The sequence below is a fragment of the Staurois parvus genome, unplaced genomic scaffold (genome assembly GCF_062004578.1).
Source record: "Staurois parvus isolate SC_StPar_1 unplaced genomic scaffold, SC_StPar_1.0 ptg000071l, whole genome shotgun sequence".
Classification (NCBI taxonomy): domain Eukaryota; kingdom Metazoa; phylum Chordata; class Amphibia; order Anura; family Ranidae; genus Staurois; species Staurois parvus.
In genome coordinates this window covers 8,289,253-8,308,274 of record NW_028317867.1, presented here as the reverse complement: position 1 = coordinate 8,308,274, position 19,022 = coordinate 8,289,253, and the positions used below count along the sequence as shown (strand labels likewise).

The window sequence follows — 19,022 nt, the reverse complement described above, 5'->3', positions numbered from 1 at the left end:
CTGTGTTGAATGTCAACACAGAGGTCTGCACTGTGATTGTAGACAGCAGATCACTAGGTCCCAGCTGTGAATCATTAGCTGAGACTTGCTAACAGGGGCCCACTGTGTACAGTCACAGCGGGTGCCAACACCTGGAAGTAGGAAATGTCATACACTGCTGGAGGGCGCTAAGTGGTTAATATAGGGACATCTTAATGTGGGAAATAGTGATTTGGAAAGTATGAAAACTGATTATTTCACAGACTTTTTATGCATTTAGAAATACTAAATGTATGAGTGCCAGTGTGAATGAGGCCTAAACCTGCGATTTTTGCTTGGTTGTCAGCACCTGTGATAGTGATCTCTGGTTGATACTCAACTTGGGGTTCCCCAGGGCGCGGATTCTAAGCCCCAGCCTGCTTCTTCACCAGAGCCCCTGATGGTGGGGATGGACTTGCAGCAAGCTGGGACCAAGTCACGGCCCCCGGGTATGCCCAGCTGAGGTTGAAGAGACCGCTCTCGGGAGCAGAGTATAATGGGAGGAGACAAACAGAATCCAATAGGCTAGCCGAGGTCAGGACAGGTGGAAAACAAGCAAGGTCAGAGAACAAAGCCGGAGTCGATACACAAGTAGTCAATGTGGGATTCAGGCAGTAGCAACACACAGGAGCTCCAACAACTAGGAAGTTGCTCAGGCAAAGTGGCCTATTCTGAGCATGTCTTATATAGACAGGCAAACAAGGAAGCGGGCCAGGAAGTTATGGAAGGGAAGGAAATAAAACCCAGCGGACAGCAGACGATGCCCATAGATGAGCACAGACAAACACATGAGAAGGGATCAGGAACAGGACTGCAGCAAGGAGGTAAGAACACAAACAAGAAACTGCAGGCTAATGGGAGGCTCAAACAAGGATGATGTGCATGCACCCGACGTCCTTCTTATCAATTGATGTCATTGGTTCTTAGAATGCTGGCAGCTAGAAGGTCATAAAAGTGTGCAATAAAAACCTGTAACTTTTTGTACTAAAAAGGCAGGATTGATCCACCTCCTGGCTTGTATACAATTTTTGGGCATTTTGCCAAGGCACTCCTGAAAAAGCCTGAAGGCACCCCAGGGTGCCTGGGCACCCTGGTTGAGAAAGGATGGACTACATAGTCAAACAATCCACTTACATTCCAAAGTTTATTTTGAGGCCAAACTGAGTGAAAAAAAGTAATTGCAACCAATGTTGACTGCTTGTACTACATTGCAGCTTGCTTTCTTCTCAGCCCCAAGTCTATACATTACATATATCCGATCTGTGAGGTTGCTGCTCTCAGTCAGCCCATGATGGACCAGGAATTATGTTTGATGAGCTGGAGTTCAAACAATAAGTGTGACTGACTCTGAAAAAGCCATCAGGTATCTCAGTTTGTCTAGGTTTAAATGGCTTGTTTTAATTTGCTGTTGCTTGCATACCGGTGCCTACATAAGCATGGACTTCCACTGATTTAAAGTCATTTACAGGGAACTTTAGAGCAACCTAAAAGTTTTTTTTTTTTGGCATGGTACAACATAGTCCTCAGACATCAATTGATTTTGATAGGTTTCCGGGGCCAGAGCAGCATATTGCAGGAAAAATCCAGCGCCCTTAGTGCCATTCCTTAGTGTCCCTCAGACTGCTCATCAGCAAACAGGCACACAAAAGAGCATAAGTCATCCCACAATGAGATTTCCTATTTTGATTTTGTTGGTAAAAGCAGAAAATCCCATTACTATACTGCTGTGCTTGTGCACAAAAATATCTTTTCTCATCTTTCCTCCAAACTGAATTCAGATATGATGCTTTAGCAGATAATATTCTCCAGCTATAAATATTCTATTGAGTCCACGACTGTTACGTCTCAGGTGTATTTTGCTGGAATCCAGATACAGTATGATATTTCTACATTTAGAGTAGATAATGCAATCTGGATTGTCACTGCTCTTTTGTGCTATTACTGTCAATTCACACATATTTTACAATTCTGTCTGAGCTCTCTCCAACTACATCTTTGCCATTGTGGATTTGTCAGGCTACTTTTACCAGAGGCCTGAATGTAGATACATCTGAGTAGGGAAATCAGAATATCCTTTGAATGAAAGGAAGGGTAAGAGTATAGGTCTTTTCTTGTTTTCTCTTTAAAAAAAGATACATCAGTGAGTTTCTGTCTCCTTAGAAAACAATGGAGCTGGAATATAAACCAAAAACACAAGTGGGTATACAGGCAGCCAAATGGTTAAGTGTTTAGCACTTCCACCTGGCAGCACTGGGGTTGTTGGTTAAAACCCGACCACAGCACTACCTGCATGGAGTTTGCATGTTCTCCCTGTGCCTGTGTGGGTTTCCACCCACACTCCAAACACATGCTTATAGTTTAATAGGCTCCTGTCTAAATTGGCCCTAGTATGAATGTGAGTTAGGGACCTTAGACTGTATGCTCCTTGAGGCTTGAGGACTGATTTGAATGTACAATATCTGTAAAGCACTGCGTAATTTGATGGTGCTACTGTATATAAGTACCTGTAATAAATATAGGTAAATATTAATATAAGTTAAGCATTGCTGCTATTATTGTCCAATTGGGAGACATTGGTCACTCAATTATAGGACACGCCCAAACAAAGGTATCTATGATAGAATCAACACATAATCTTTTATTGAAAGTTAAAGATTTAAAAAGATTGAACACAGCTTTTAAAATGACATGTTACAGTTTATAAGATAATTTGGTGATTCAGTTTAGACCTACCCTTATTGTAGAAAAATTCATATCAGGGTTGATTTTAAACTAATATTCTCAGCATCCTGGAATTGAATCCCTCAAGTCATTCCTGTCTCCTTTCACCAAATCATGTATTTTTCAAATGAAACCACTTCTTAAAAGATATCAAATTCTAAATTTGATAGATATGGAAGGCAAATTTTATTGCAATCTGGAATCACTTATTTATTCTGACATTCTGAGGTGATCAGATACTTCTACTATTCCCTCATAGTTATGTTTTTTTAATGTGTAATTAGAGATGGGAACCTCCTTCAGGAACCCTTACAAAACCTCAATATTGTTAACTATAATAGAATATGTTTACAATTTTGTTAGCATCTAGTGGGAAACAAAGTTCCCTTTAGCCACTTCCTAGCTGCCCTATAGCAGATATACTGCTACAGGCTGGCACAGGTGCACAAAATCCCATCTCTGGGTAGGGGGCACGCGCGCCCTACCCGCCCGCCCTTTGCGACCGCAGCTGTCAATCACCGGGTCCCGGATAGTGATTACTCGCCTGTATCCGGTGATTGCCAATCATCTCCGACCGACGGGGAGGAGAACTGTTTGTAAACAAAACAGTTCTCCTCCCTGTCAGCTCAGGCACCCTGCTTTGGATAGCTGTGCACAGCACAGTCATGCAAAGCAGTGTGATTACAGTGAAGCACTAACACACAGCCCCATAGTAAAACACACCCAGCACACAGTTAACCCTTTGATTGCCCCTCATGTTAACCCCCTCCTGCCCAGTGCCATTAGTACACTGTCAGTGCTTTTTGTTTAGCACTGATCACTATATTGGTGTCACTGGGGATATCAGTGACACCATGTTAGTTCCCCCCAGTGTCAGAATGCCTGCTACAGTCCCACTGTAAGTTGCTGATCACAGCCATTACTAGTAAAAATAAAATATAACAAAAAAAAATTCCAGTATCTATACCGTCATTTGTAAACGCTATAACTTTCACATAAACCAATTAATTTACACATATTGGGATTTTTTTTAACAAAGACATGTAGCAGAATACATTTTGCCCTAAATTTATGAGGAAATTTGATTTTTTACATTTTTTTACAGGACATGTTTAATAGCAAAAAGTAAAAAAATATTGTTTTTTTCTTAAAATTGTCTTTTTTTTATAGCGCACAGGTGATCAAATACCACTGAAAGAAAGCTCAATTCATGAGAAAAAAAAGAATGTGAATTTCATTTCGGTGAAACATTGCATGACCGCGCAATGGTCAGTTAAAATAACGCAGCGCCGTAAGGCAAAAAATGACCTGGTCAGGAAGGGGGGTAAATCCTCTGGAGGGCAAGTGGATAGTGACTATTCTTATTTGGACTTTTGATAATCCTTTTGCTATTCTATTAATAACTGCATTGAGGCTGGTGTGAGCTCTTTATTGGTCCCTCTCTTATGTTATATCTCTTAAACAATCTCTAGGAATCAGCTGTTAAAACTCTGTGTAAAAACTTTTTTCGCTTACTATTTCACTCCTTTCCTCAGTGGCTGCAGTTATTTTTTCTATTGGCTGAGTAATAGCCAGTAGTAAATAATTCCAGCCAATTGGTAGAGGGGATGATGCTGTATCCAGACAGACTGAACACAGAGACTTTGAAAATGGTACTTTACTATCTTTGGATTGCATGCTAGCTTTGACATGAGAGAAGGAACAAATAATAGCGTTCTGGTACTCTTAGATGGGAGAGCATATAATGAGAAAGGGCACAGTAGCCATATACAAGTCTAAAATACATATTAGTGTTTCCAGGAAGCATTTCAGTACAAAATCAAATACCTCGTTACTAAAAAATCGACAGCATCTTTTTATAATAAACAAACAACAAATAAAACAATCCCTACTGAGGTGTGCTACTGAGAGTAATTTTTACACTAGCCTGAGTTCAATAAATGGCTCAATGGTATAAAAACAAGATATCAAACTAGAACTAGAATATTCTTGAAGGAGAAGTTAGCAATGGCACCCTATATATTTATGTCTCCCACGACAAGTTTTATTTAAGAATAGAATTATGTACAGTATTTTCTAGGTAATGCTTGCTCGTTCTGTATAAGGGGATGAAAATCTTTACGATATTGTTTCAGCTCTGCAGTTGTATAGAACAAGCAACAACAGCAACACTATCCCCAAACCCGCATGACAAAACCAAAAGAAAATCAATTACCAATTCAGATTTTAAATAAATAATAACAGATACATTTTAACACAACAAGCAATAAAAATAGAATTGCAGCATAACAGAAACAAATAATTAAATCTATTTGATGAATATTGTTTTCCTTTACATTTCCTCTACTTATATTTCTTGGTTTTGTCTAGCCACCTAAGTCTTCACATTAAAATAAAAGAAGGGAAGTTGTGTAAATTTATAGTCTGGTTTTAAAGCCCCCACACATGGTATACCTGTAAGCGCAATTTTATGTGTATTTTAACCGCAGTAAACAGTATAACACTATGGAAGCTTCCCTTTGATTATTTCCATTGCACATCTTGGGTGGAGGAGAAAGTGGACATATATCAGTGGGAGGATCCCATTGCAGCGCATGATCCATAATCACAGTGGAAGGCTGAGGAGCAGGGAGATCTCACCTGATCACACGCGCTTGACCTACCTACATACAGGGGTCAACATATTGTGGCACTACTTATATCACCAATTCACCTATTTTCCTTAAGGATGTGGAAGGTGTTTTGTAGCATGGGGACATTGCTTATTCAATAACAAGGAATGAACTGGTTAAACCAATGTGTAGCAATTGTGCACACAAAGATGGATGCGAACCTCCATTTTGGCAAAAGCCTCCATCTTGTATCATTTTCTACTCCCAAATCAGCTGGCATATCCAGGAGAGCAGAAAACGATATCTCCTTAACCATCCAAGCAGGTTTGTCATATTTCATATCTAGACGTTCAGCAGATGATTCTGCGTATAAATCTTCCCAGTGGATGGAATGTTACATGTACCTAGGAAAAGTTATTGGCCATAGTATAATTTGTGAAGGCTTTGGTCAGAGCCTGAGCTCCCCACCTACAACTCCCTCCCCAAATGAGGCGATTTGTTCTCTGCTTCAAGGAGACACCCTGCTGAGTTTCTAGAAAAGCTGTTATGCTTGGAGCAGAAAGCTAAGCTAAGCTGAGTCGAGCTAAGTTGAAGATTTTCCCTTGTAACATCGGAACCAACTCTGGGAGACTGCCCTTTTGCTCTGAAACTTGAAAGCTGCTTAACCCAAGACTTTTGGAAAGTACTTTATCTCTCTAAATTCCTTTCTGTTATCTGTTTGCTGTGTTATTGCTCTCTGTATATTTATATATATATTGGCTACATCTTTTTCTGTAAATATTTTTATTGCACCCTTTTGACCTTTTAGTAATAAATCTTACTTTCTGAAAGCGTTGAACTGTTTCTAAAGCTCTTTAATGCAAACTAAGAACCCCTGCCTCTGAAGAGCGCTACTGTGTTTTTTAAACTTTGGTATATCTCTGCCTGCGGTGACAGTGGTATACCGATGCTTATGCAAACATCATAGTGTTATTGCTGATATTGCTGAGTTTCCTCTTTCTCTGTACAAAAAGGAGGTGGTGGCAGTGTGAAGGGTTAATTGCGAAATTAACCTGATCCAGTAACAATCGCTCCCAGGCTGCAGATACACAGATTGTGGTCCATTAGCTGGAAAATCTTTGTGCAGGGTGCAGCTGGGCTTGACATTGTTACGCACGTGACAGCTCGGTTTTAGATTGGCTAGTCCTTCGGTCACGAGTTTGGTGAGAAGGGCTGGGGTCTGACGCCGCGATTGTCACACAATGAACATTGTTTTTGGATGTATGGACATTTGTACACATTGCAACAGGGGGAGGTGCATTGTAGCAACATATCATGGATATAATTTATATATATTTATTCATTATTTAGTTGATGTGTTGTTTGGCATATAAATTGGTTCACTTAGCACATATATATTTACAGGTGGGGGAGGTGAACTGTAGCATATCCACCATAGTCATACACATTTTTGGGGTATTTGAATTGCAGTTGCATGTAGGCAGAGTTCTCAGCATGAGGGGAGGTGTTTTGTAGCACATTCACATGGACACTCAATTGGGGTTTTCAAAAAGGAGCAGGATTGGCAGCGCAGCATTTATTTTATTTTAAATGTATAGTCTGCCCAGTTAATAAAGGCTTAAATGCTTTTTGGAAGCTGTAGTCTAAAATACAGCCCAAGGACAATCCATACATATAAACATAATGAGGATGAAAAACTTCAAAAGCACTTCAGTCTTATGTTTAAAATCTAACATAAATGGGGTATGCCTTAAAAAAAAGACGTTTTGTTTATTGTTTTCATCATAACCTGTTTCATATCTATAATAATATAGGTTTATTCTATATATATTTATATCGATTTTAATAGAGTTTATGCTGCCATTTAAATATAGAGCATTTAATTGTTGTAATTTATAAGTCTCTCTCTCTAATGAAGAAAAAGAATATAATTTAGATTTCAATTTTAGATGTTGGGAATATTCCAGCTCTGATAAGGGAGAAGGTCATTCTTGTTAACCCTCTTAGTGCTATGTTTTCCTCCTCATATGCTGCTGGCCTTGTTAGCTGTTCTTATGGGGATTCATTGCCACTATGTTTCTTCCTTTTACTGTTTTTTGGATTAGAAATTTTTTTTTGGAAGTTACAGGCCAAATTTACATAGGAAAATAAAGGTAAAGCATGGCTTGAACAGCAAACAGTTGAAACAAACAGCAAACATGTACACTATATTGTCAAAAGTATTGGGGCACCCTTCCAAATCAGTGGATTTGGGTGTTCCAATCACCTCCATGGCCTCAGGTGTAAAACATCAAGCTCCTAGGCATGCAGACTGCTTCTACAAACATTTGTAAAAGAATGGGTCGCTCTCAAGAGCTCACTGAATTCAAGTATGGTACCGTGATAGGCTGCCACCTGTGCAAGTCCATCTGTGAAATTTCCTTGCTACTAAATATTTCATGGTCAACTGTTAGTGGTATTATAACAAATTGAAAGCAACTAGGAACAACAGCAACTCAGCCACGAAGTGTTAGGCCACGTAAAATGACAGAGCGGGGTCAGCGCATTCTGAAGCATACAGTGCGCAGAAGTCTCCACCTGTCTGCATATTCAATAGCTAAAGATATCCAAACTTCATGTGACCTTCATATTAACACAACAGTGCATATAGAGCTTCATGGAATGGGTTTCCATGGCCAAGCAGCTGTATCCAAGCCTTACATCACCAAATGAAATGCAAAGCTTCAGATGCAATGGTGTAAAACTCGCCGCCACTGGACTCTAGAGCAGTGCAGACGTGTTCTCTGGAATGACAAATCGCACTACTCTGTCTGGCAATCTGATGGATGTGTCTGGGTTTGACAGTTGCCAGGAGAACAGTACCTGTCTGACTGCATTGTGCCAAATGTAAAGTTTGGTGGAGGGGGGATTTTAGTGTGGGGATGTTTTTCACGGGTTGGGCATGGCCCCTTAAAACCATTGAAGGAAACTCTTAAGGCGTCAGCATGCCAATATTTTTTGGACAATTTCATGCTCCCAACTTTGTGGGAACAGTTTGGGGATGTTCCCTTCCTGTTCCAACATGACTGTGCACCAGTGCACAAAGCAAGGTCCATAAAGACATGGATGAGCAAGTTTGGGGTGGAGGAACTCGATTGATCTGAGTCCTGATCTCAACCCAATAAAACACCTTTGGAATGAATTAGAGTGGAGATTGTGAGCCAGGTCTTCTGACCTCACAAATGTGCTTTTGGAAAAAATGGTCAAACATTCCCATAGACACACTCCTAAACCTTGTGGACAGCCTTCGCAGAAGAGTTGAAGCTGTTATAGCTGCAAAGGGTGGGACAACTCAATATTGAACCCTATGGACTAAGATTGGGATGCCATTAAAGTTCATGTGCGTGTAAAGGCAGGCGTCCCAATACTTTTGGCAATATAGTGTAAATTGTTAATGTAAAAGTAAGTGAAATGATGTTTTTAGAAAATGAATAACTTGTGCTACAACATGAGTGTAATTGTTGCTCATATGTTTATAGATTGGTTTCCCTGATGAAGTGGACTTAACTACAAATTGAATGGAGAATAACTCTGTCATCAATTAACCTCAAGGAAGTTGGATCCATGTGCAATCAGTATGATGTGCACAATATTGCTTGATGGTGTTACAAAGGAATTTATGAAACAATGTTACATGGAGTAATAAACCAGCCTGTAATCTTATATATGAGGTTTTTATATGTTTTTAATGAAACACTGTAGCTGTATCCAATATGGCCAAATAGATGTAGTACCTACATGTCCTATTAAAAACATTCTTGTAACATTTATTGTAAGTCTCACTTTGTAAAAAAGCTCAGAAATGAATGGCAAAACATTTGTGAGTAGTTATTAAAAAAATATATAAATGCCTTTTTGTCTTTTTTTTTTTATAAGTGATCACATTCCCTCTGTTCTCAGCTGCATAGAGAACTGGAGGTGAAGAAACAGAAGTACACTGATCTTCCCATTGAAAGGCTGTGAGGGGGGGCGTGCCAGGACAAGTGTGATCATTCGAGGAGAACAGACTGAGTTCCCAGCACAGCCAGAGAACTGACCACGGTATGTTCTCCTGCTTAGTGTGATCAGTTTTTAATAGGAAATCAGAGTGACTGGCAGGAACACCAAGGATATCACACAAATGAAGCAATACAAAGAGAACAAGAAATATTTTCACAGTACATGGTACAGCAGGCACATATCAGGAATATGAAATGTTGGGTTTACATATTCTTCAAGTTTAAATACAAGGTATAATGGCACGTTCTATGAAGTGAAATAATAGTGTTTTCTGAGTGAAGAATTTTTTCGAGGTTACAGGTCAAATTTGCATAGTAAAATATAGGTATATGTATAGTGTAACTTAAACAGTGATCAGTGGAATGAAAGAATAGGATTTCCATACCTCAGCCAGCAACATTGTAAGTACCTACTGTACATATGTGTATGTATAAATACTGATTTTCTCCCCATACAAGTAATTGGAAATGCAAAATCAACACTATACCTATATTTTACTATGCAGTTTAGAAGGGGTTCAGACACAGGTGAAATATATCTGCATTTATCTATGTACACAAGTCCTATACAGTCTCACAAAGGTTCAGTAATCTATCAGCATCTTGGTAGTTAATTTTTCTTCCTTTACACAGCACTTTACATATATTGTGCATTCACATCAGTCCCTGCTCTCAAGGAGCTTACAATTAGAGATGAGCGAAGTATTCAAAAATTCGATTCGACTGATTCGGCGAATTCGTGGAAAAATTTTGATTCGAGTCGAATATATTCGCTGTGAATTTAACTTAAAAAAGGGTGTTTCTAGGCTTCAGAGAGACTTAATATTAGTGCTGAACACTGTACCTTTAATTTAAATGCCCTTGGAGTCTGCTGGGGAAGAGAAATAATACTGTCAGTCAGTATGACATGCAGATGAGTGCCGTCGATCTTAGAATCACCGCACACTTCACTCATTTGGGCAGTCACGGGGCCAAAACCAGAGTGTGGAGCCACAGTGTGGCGGTGGAGGCAGCAGCAATGGGAGGCCATACAGCACCCTATGACAAAAATGGAAACCACCAGCAGTGTGAGGAGACCTGAAAGTGGCACATGGCAGAGTGTGGCGATAGAGACAGCAGCAATGGGAGGCCGTACAGTGACCCATGACACACTCTGGACCTGGCAGCAGCATGAGGAGGTGGTACAGGGGCCCATGGCAGATTACGGGCCTGGCAGCAGCATGAGGAGTCGGTACGGGGGCCCATGGCAGATTACGGGCCTGGCAGCAGCAATGGGAGGCCGTACAGGGACCCATGACACACTCTGGACCTGGCAGCAGCATGGGGAGGCGGTACAGGGGCCCATGACAGATTACGGGCCTGGCAGCAGCATGAGGAGTCGGTACGGGGGCCCATGACACACTCTGGACCTGGCAGCAGCATGAGGAGGCGGTACAGGGGCGCATGACAGATTACGAGCCTGGCAGCAGCAACTTGGACAGGAGGACGTTCAGCTTCTGCACCGTCTGGTGCGTGCTCGCAAACTGTTGTCTCTTGGAAACGGATTCCAAGAAAGACTGCTGACGGAATCCGTGAAGAGGAGTAGCAGGAGAAGGAGCATCTGAACGAGCGGAATATGCCAACAAGCGACAACAGGGGCCCATGACAGATTACGGGCCTGGCAGCAGCATGAGGAGTCGGTACGGGGGCCCATGGCAGATTAGGGACCTGGCAGCAGCTATGGGAGGCCCGTAATCTGCCAGCACCCTATGACAAAAAATGGAACCCACCAGCAGTGTGAGGAGACCTGAAAGTGGCACATGGCAGAGTGTGGCGATGGAGACAGCAGCAATGGGAGGCCGTACAGGGACCCATGAGAGACTCTGGACCTGGCAGCAGCATGAGGAGGCGGTATAGGGGCCCATGGCAGATTAGGGGCCTGGCAGCAGCTATGGGAGGCCCGTAATCTGCCAGCACCCTATGACAAAAAATGGAATACACCAGCAGTGTGAGGAGACCTGAAAGTGGCACATGGCAGAGTGTGGCGATGGAGACAGCAGCAATGGGAGGCCGTACAGGGACCCATGAGAGACTCTGGACTTGGCAGCAGCATGAGGAGGCGGTATAGGGGCCCATGGCAGATTAGGGGCCTGGCAGCAGCTATGGGAGGCCCGTAATCTGCCAGCACCCTATGACAAAAAATGTAACACACCAGCAGTGTGAGGAGACCTGAAAGTGGCACATGTTTGGGGCATGATTCATGGCGGATTTAGTCAGTTGTGTCAGGAACTGGTGGTTTGAAATCCAGACTAATCCACGCCTGATTCATTTTCACAAACGTCAGTCTCTCCACACTTTGGGTGGACAGTCGTGTCATCCGCGGAGTTGCAATACCTCCTGCCGCACTAAACACGCGCTCCGATGCCACGCTACTGGCCGGGCATGACAGACTTTCAAGGGCAAATTCAGCTAGTTGGGGCCAAAGGTCAAGTTTCGTTGCCCAGTAGTCAAGGGGATTGTCTACCTCGGTTGGCAGGGTGCTGTCCAAGTAGGCCTAAGCCTGTTGTTTGAGGTCCTGCTCCAGGTCCACCTGATGCTGCTGCTGCTGCGGCTGGTTAGTAGTTTCCTCACTGCGCTGGTGAAGAAAGCTACTCATCATCGACTGCAGACTGAGGCAGCCGCTGCTGGTGGAGCTGCCACTGCTCCTACCACCCCACCCCTCCCCTGCTGCCATGGCAGCGGAACGCGAGCGCACAGGGCCCACAGTGTCTGAGGATGGACGTTGGCGCAGACAGGCAGAGACCAGCTGACTACATAGGTGGTTTTTATAGTACGTTATTTTGGCCTCCCTCTCAGGAGGTGTGAAAAAGGCCACCATTTTTGAACGGTAGCGAGGGTCCAACAAGGTGGACAGCCAAAAGTCATCCCTCTGTCTGATGGTTATTATTCGGCTGTCGCTACGCAAGCAACCGAGCATGCTATGGGCCATTTGTGCCAAGGAATGCGAGGGACTCCCTGCCTCCATCTCCACAGCATACTGCCACGGTGCGTCTGGGTCCTCTGTCTCCTCCTCCTCCTCTACCAGATGCTCCTGCTCCTCCACTCCTGTCCGCTGAGTGGAAAAACCACCCATTTCACTCAATAATTCCTGAGCACCAATGTCCTCCTCTACCTCCTCCTCTTCTTCCTGTCCTGCCCCCACAGGGGTCATGTGGCGTTGAGATCTGTGCGCCACGTCTACCGCACCCTGACCAGCCATTGTTAACAGCATTTGTTCCAGGACGTGCAACAGAGGAATGACGTCGTTCATCCCATAGTCCTGCCGACTCACGAATAGCGTGGCCTCCTCAAAGGGCCTGAGCAAGCGCAGGTGTCACGCATGAGCTGCCAATGGCTGACATCTAAGTTACACAGGGAGTACCTTTATCCGCTTTTAACATCAGGAAATCTGTGATGGCCTTTCGCTGTTCGTAAAGGCGGACTAACATATGTAGGGTTGAATTCCACCTTGTTGCAACGTCACAGCATGAGGAGTTGGTACGGGGGCCCATGGCAGATTACGTGCCTGGCAGCAGCAATGGGAGGCCCGTAATCTGCCAGCACCCTATGTCAAAAAATTCTACACACCAGCAGTGTGAGGAGACCTGAAAGTGGCACATGGCAGAGTGTGGAGATGGAGACAGCAGCAATGGGAGGCCGTACAGGGACCCATGAGAGACTCTGGACCTGGCAGCAGCATGAGGAGGCGGTATATAGGGGCCTATGGCAGATTAGGGGCCTGGCAGCAGCTATGGGAGGCCCGTAATCTGCCAGCACCCTATGTCAAAAAATTCTACACACCAGCAGTGTGTGAGGAGACCTGAAAGTGGCACATGGCAGAGTGTCGCGATGGAGACAGCAGCAATGGGAGGCCGTACAGGGACCCATGAGAGACCCTGGACTTGGCAGCAGCATGAGGAGGCGGTATAGGGGCCCATGGCAGATTAGGGGCCTGGCAGCAGCAATGGGAGGCCCGTAATCTGCCAGCACCCTATGTCAAAAAATTCTACACACCAGCAGTGTGTGAGGAGATCTGAAAGTGGCACATGGCAGAGTGTGGCGATGGAGACAGCAGCAATGGGAGGCCGTACAGGGACCCATGAGAGACTCTGGACCTGGCAGCAGCATGAGGAGGCGGTATATAGGGGCCTATGGCAGATTAGGGGCCTGGCAGCAGCTATAGGAGGCCCGTAATCTGCCAGCACCCTATGTCAAAAAATTCTACACACCAGCAGTGTGAGGAGACCTGAAAGTGGCACATGGCAGAGTGTGGCGATGGAGACAGCAGCAATGGGAGGCCGTACAGGGAACCATGAGAGACTCTGGACCTGGCAGCAGCATGAGGAGGCGGTATATAGGGCCTATGGCAGATTAGGGGCCTGGCAGCAGCTATAGGAGGCCCATAATCTGCCAGCACCCTATGTCAAAAAATTCAACACACCAGCAGTGTGAGGAGACCTGAAAGTGGCACATGGCATGAGACACTGTGGACCTGGCAGCAGCATGAGGAGGCGGTATATAGGGGCCCATGGCAGATTAGGGGCCTGGCAGCAGCTATGGGAGGCCCGTAATCTGCCAGCACCCTATGTCAAAAAATTCTACACACCAGCAGTGTGTGAGGAGACCTGAAAGTGGCACATGGCAGAGTGTGGCGATGGAGACAGCAGCAATGGGAGGCCATACAGGGACCCATGAGAGACTCTGGACCTGGCAGCAGCATGAGGAGGCGGTATATAGGGGCCTATGGCAGATTATGGGCCTGGCAGCAGCTATAGGAGGCCCGTAATCTGCCAGCACCCTATGTCAAAAAATTCTACACACCAGCAGTGTGAGGAGACCTGAAAGTGGCACATGGCAGAGTGTGGCGATGGAGACAGCAGCAATGGGAGGCCGTACAGGGAACCATGAGAGACTCTGGACCTGGCAGCAGCATGAGGAGGCGGTATATAGGGGCCTATGGCAGATTAGGGGCCTGGCAGCAGCTATAGGAGGCCCATAATCTGCCAGCACCCTATGTCAAAAAATTCAACACACCAGCAGTGTGAGGAGACCTGAAAGTGGCACATGGCATGAGACACTGTGGACCTGGCAGCAGCATGAGGAGGCGGTATATAGGGGCCCATGGCAGATTAGGGGCCTGGCAGCAGCTATGGGAGGCCCGTAATCTGCCAGCACCCTATGTCAAAAAATTCTACACACCAGCAGTGTGTGAGGAGACCTGAAAGTGGCACATGGCAGAGTGTGGCGATGGAGACAGCAGCAATGGGAGGCCGTACAGGGACCCATGAGAGACTCTGGACTTGGCAGCAGCATGAGGAGGCGGTATAGGGGCCCATGGCAGATTAGGGGCCTGGCAGCAGCAATGGGAGGCCCGTAATCTGCCAGCACCCTATGTCAAAAAATTCTACACACCAGCAGTGTGTGAGGAGACCTGAAAGTGGCACATGGCAGAGTGTGGAGATGGAGACAGCAGCAATGGGAGGCCGTACAGGGACCCATGAGAGACTCTGGACCTGGCAGCAGCATGGGGAGGCGGTATATAGGGGCCTATGGCAGATTAGGGGCCTGGCAGCAGCAATGGGAGGCCCGTAATCTGCCAGCACCCTATGTCAAAAAATTCTACACACCAGCAGTGTGTGAGGAGACCTGAAAGTGGCACATGGCAGAGTGTGGAGATGGAGACAGCAGCAATGGGAGGCCGTACAGGGACCCATGAGAGACTCTGGACCTGGCAGCAGCATGAGGAGGCGGTATATAGGGGCCCATGGCAGATTAGGGGCCTGGCAGCGGCTATGGGAGGCCCGTAATCTGCCAGCACCCTATGTCAAAAAATTCTACACACCAGCAGTGTGTGAGGAGACCTGAAAGTGGCACATGGCAGAGTGTGGCGATGGAGACAGCAGCAATGGGAGGCCGTACAGGGACCCATGAGAGACCCTGGACTTGGCAGCAGCATGAGGAGGCGGTATAGGGGCCCATGGCAGATTAGGGGCCTGGCAGCAGCAATGGGAGGCCCGTAATCTGCCAGCACCCTATGTCAAAAAATTCTACACACCAGCAGTGTGTGAGGAGACCTGAAAGTGGCACATGGCAGAGTGTGGCGATGGAGACAGCAGCAATGGGAGGCCGTACAGGGACCCATGAGAGACCCTGGACTTGGCAGCAGCATGAGGAGGCGGTATAGGGGCCCATGGCAGATTAGGGGCCTGGCAGCAGCAATGGGAGGCCCGTAATCTGCCAGCACCCTATGTCAAAAAATTCTACACACCAGCAGTGTGTGAGGAGACCTGAAAGTGGCACATGGCAGAGTGTGGCGATGGAGACAGCAGCAATGGGAGGCTGTACAGGGACCCATGAGAGACTCTGGACCTGGCAGCAGCATGAGGAGGCGGTATATAGGGGCCTATGGCAGATTAGGGGCCTGGCAGCAGCTATGGGAGGCCCGTAATCTGCCAGCACCCTATGTCAAAAAATTCTACACACCAGCAGTGTGTGAGGAGACCTGAAAGTGGCACATGGCAGAGTGTGGCGATGGAGACAGCAGCAATGGGAGGCTGTACAGGGACCCATGAGAGACCCTGGACTTGGCAGCAGCATGAGGAGGTGGTATAGGGGCCCATGGCAGATTAGGGGCCTGGCAGCAGCAATGGGAGGCCCGTAATCTGCCAGCACCCTATGTCAAAAAATTCTACACACCAGCAGTGTGTGAGGAGACCTGAAAGTGGCACATGGCAGAGTGTGGCGATGGAGACAGCAGCAATGGGAGGCCGTACAGGGACCCATGAGAGACTCTGGACCTGGCAGCAGCATGAGGAGGCGGTATATAGGGGCCTATGGCAGATTAGGGGCCTGGCAGCAGCTATAGGAGGCCCGTAATCTGCCAGCACCCTATGTCAAAAAATTCTACACACCAGCAGTGTTAGGAGACCTGAAAGTGGCACATGGCAGAGTGTGGCGATGGAGACAGCAGCAATGGGAGGCCGTACAGGGACCCATGAGAGACTCTGGACCTGGCAGCAGCATGAGGAGGCGGTATATAGGGGCCTATGGCAGATTAGGGGCCTGGCAGCAGCTATGGGAGGCCCGTAATCTGCCAGCACCCTATGTCAAAAAATTCTACACACCAGCAGTGTGTGAGGAGACCTGAAAGTGGCACATGGCAGAGTGTGGCGATGGAGACAGCAGCAATGGGAGGCCGTACAGGGACCCATGAGAGACCCTGGACTTGGCAGCAGCATGAGGAGGCGGTATAGGGGCCCATGGCAGATTAGGGGCCTGGCAGCAGCAATGGGAGGCCCGTAATCTGCCAGCACCCTATGTCAAAAAATTCTACACACCAGCAATGTGTGAGGAGACCTGAAAGTGGCACATGGCAGAGTGTGGCGATGGAGACAGCAGCAATGGGAGGCCGTACAGGGACCCATGCGAGACTCTGGACCTGGCAGCAGCATGAGGAGGCGGTATATAGGGGCCTATGGCAGATTAGGGGCCTGGCAGCAGCTATGGGAGGTCCGTAATCTGCCAGCACCCTATGTCAAAAAATTCTACACACCAGCAGTGTGTGAGGAGACCTGAAAGTGGCACATGGCAGAGTGTGGCGATGGAGACAGCAGCAATGGGAGGCCGTACAGGGACCCATGAGAGACCCTGGACTTGGCAGCAGCATGAGGAGGCGGTATAGGGGCCCATGGCAGATTAGGGGCCTGGCAGCAGCAATGGGAGGCCCGTAATCTGCCAGCACCCTATGTCAAAAAATTCTACACACCAGCAGTGTGTGAGGAGACCTGAAAGTGGCACATGGCAGAGTGTGGCGATGGAGACAGCAGCAATGGGAGGCCGTACAGGGACCCATGAGAGACTCTGGACCTGGCAGCAGCATGAGGAGGCGGTATATAGGGGCCTATGGCAGATTTGGGGCCTGGCAGCAGCTATAGGAGGCCCGTAATCTGCCAGCACCCTATGTCAAAAAATTCTACACACCAGCAGTGTGAGGAGACCTGAAAGTGGCACATGGCATGAGACACTGTGGACCTGGCAGCAGCATGAGGAGGCGGTATATAGGGGCCCATGGCAGATTAGGGGCCTGGCAGCAGCTATGGGAGGCCCGTAATCTGCCAGCACCCTATGTCAAAAAATTCTACACACCAGCAGTGTGTGAGGAGACCTGAAAGTGGCACATGGCAGAGTGTGGCGATGGAGACAGCAGCAATGGGAGGCCGTACAGGGACCCATGAGAGACCCTGGACTTGGCAGCAGCATGAGGAGGCGGTATAGGGGCCCATGGCAGATTAGGGGCCTGGCAGCAGCAATGGGAGGCCCGTAATCTGCCAGCACCCTATGTCAAAAAATTCAACACACCAGCAGTGTGAGGAGACCTGAAAGTGGCACATGGCAGAGTGTGGCGATGGAGACAGCAGCAATGGGAGGCCGTACAGGGACCCATGAGAGACTCTGGACCTGGCAGCAGCATGAGGAGGCGGTATATAGGGGCCTATGGCAGATTAGGGGCCTGGCAGCAGCTATAGGAGGCCCATAATCTGCCAGCACCCTATGTCAAAAAATTCAACACACCAGCAGTGTGAGGAGACCTGAAAGTTGCACATGGCATGAGACACTGTGGACCTGGCAGCAGCATGAGGAGGCGGTATATAGGGGCCCATGGCAGATTAGGGGCCTGGCAGCAGCTATGGGAGGCCCGTAATCTGCCAGCACCCTATGTCAAAAAATTCTACACACCAGCAGTGTGTGAGGAGACCTGAAAGTGGCACATGGCAGAGTGTGGCGATGGAGACAGCAGCAATGGGAGGCCGTACAGGGACCCATGAGAGACTCTGGACCTGGCAGCAGCATGAGGAGGCGGTATATAGGGGCCTATGGCAGATTAGGGGCCTGGCAGCAGCTATAGGAGGCCCATAATCTGCCAGCACCCTATGTCTAAAAATTCAACACACCAGCAGTGTGAGGAGACCTGAAAGTGGCACATGGCATGAGACACTGTGGACCTGGCAGCAGCATGAGGAGGCGGTATATAGGGGCCCATGGCAGATTAGGGGCCTGGCAGCAGCTATGGGAGGCCCGTAATCTGCCAGCACCCTATGTCAAAAAATTCTACACACCAGCAGTGTGTGAGGAGACCTGAAAGTGGCACATGGCAGAGTGTGGCGATGGAGACAGCAGCAATGGGAGGCCGTACAGGGACCCATGAGAGACTCTGGACTTGGCAGTAGCATGAGGAGGCGGTATAGGGGCCCATGGCAGATTAGGGGCCTGGCAGCAGCAATGGGAGGCCCGTAATCTGCCAGCACCCTATGTCAAAAAATTCTACACACCAGCAGTGTGTGAGGAGACCTGAAAGTGGCACATGGCAGAGTGTGGCGATGGAGACAGCAGCAATGGGAGGCCGTACAGGGACCCATGAGAGACTCTGGACCTGGCAGCAGCATGAGGAGGCGGTATATAGGGGCCTATGGCAGATTAGGGGCCTGGCAGCAGCTATAGGAGGCCCGTAATCTGCCAGCACCCTATGTCAAAAAATTCTACACACCAGCAGTGTGAGGAGACCTGAAAGTGGCACATGGCAGAGTGTGGCGATGGAGACAGCAGCAATGGGAGGCCG

At 47.2% G+C, this 19,022-nt stretch overlaps 1 long non-coding RNA gene across 1 annotated transcript; it reads left to right on the top strand.

Moving 5' to 3' along the window:
* The first annotated feature begins 706 nt into the window (after positions 1-706).
* Positions 707-9,242, top strand: LOC149469425 (uncharacterized). Its single transcript, XR_016311585.1, has 2 exons — positions 707-842; positions 8,870-9,242. It is a non-coding gene; the product is annotated as an uncharacterized LOC149469425 (long non-coding RNA).
* Positions 9,243-19,022: the final 9,780 nt, after the last annotated feature.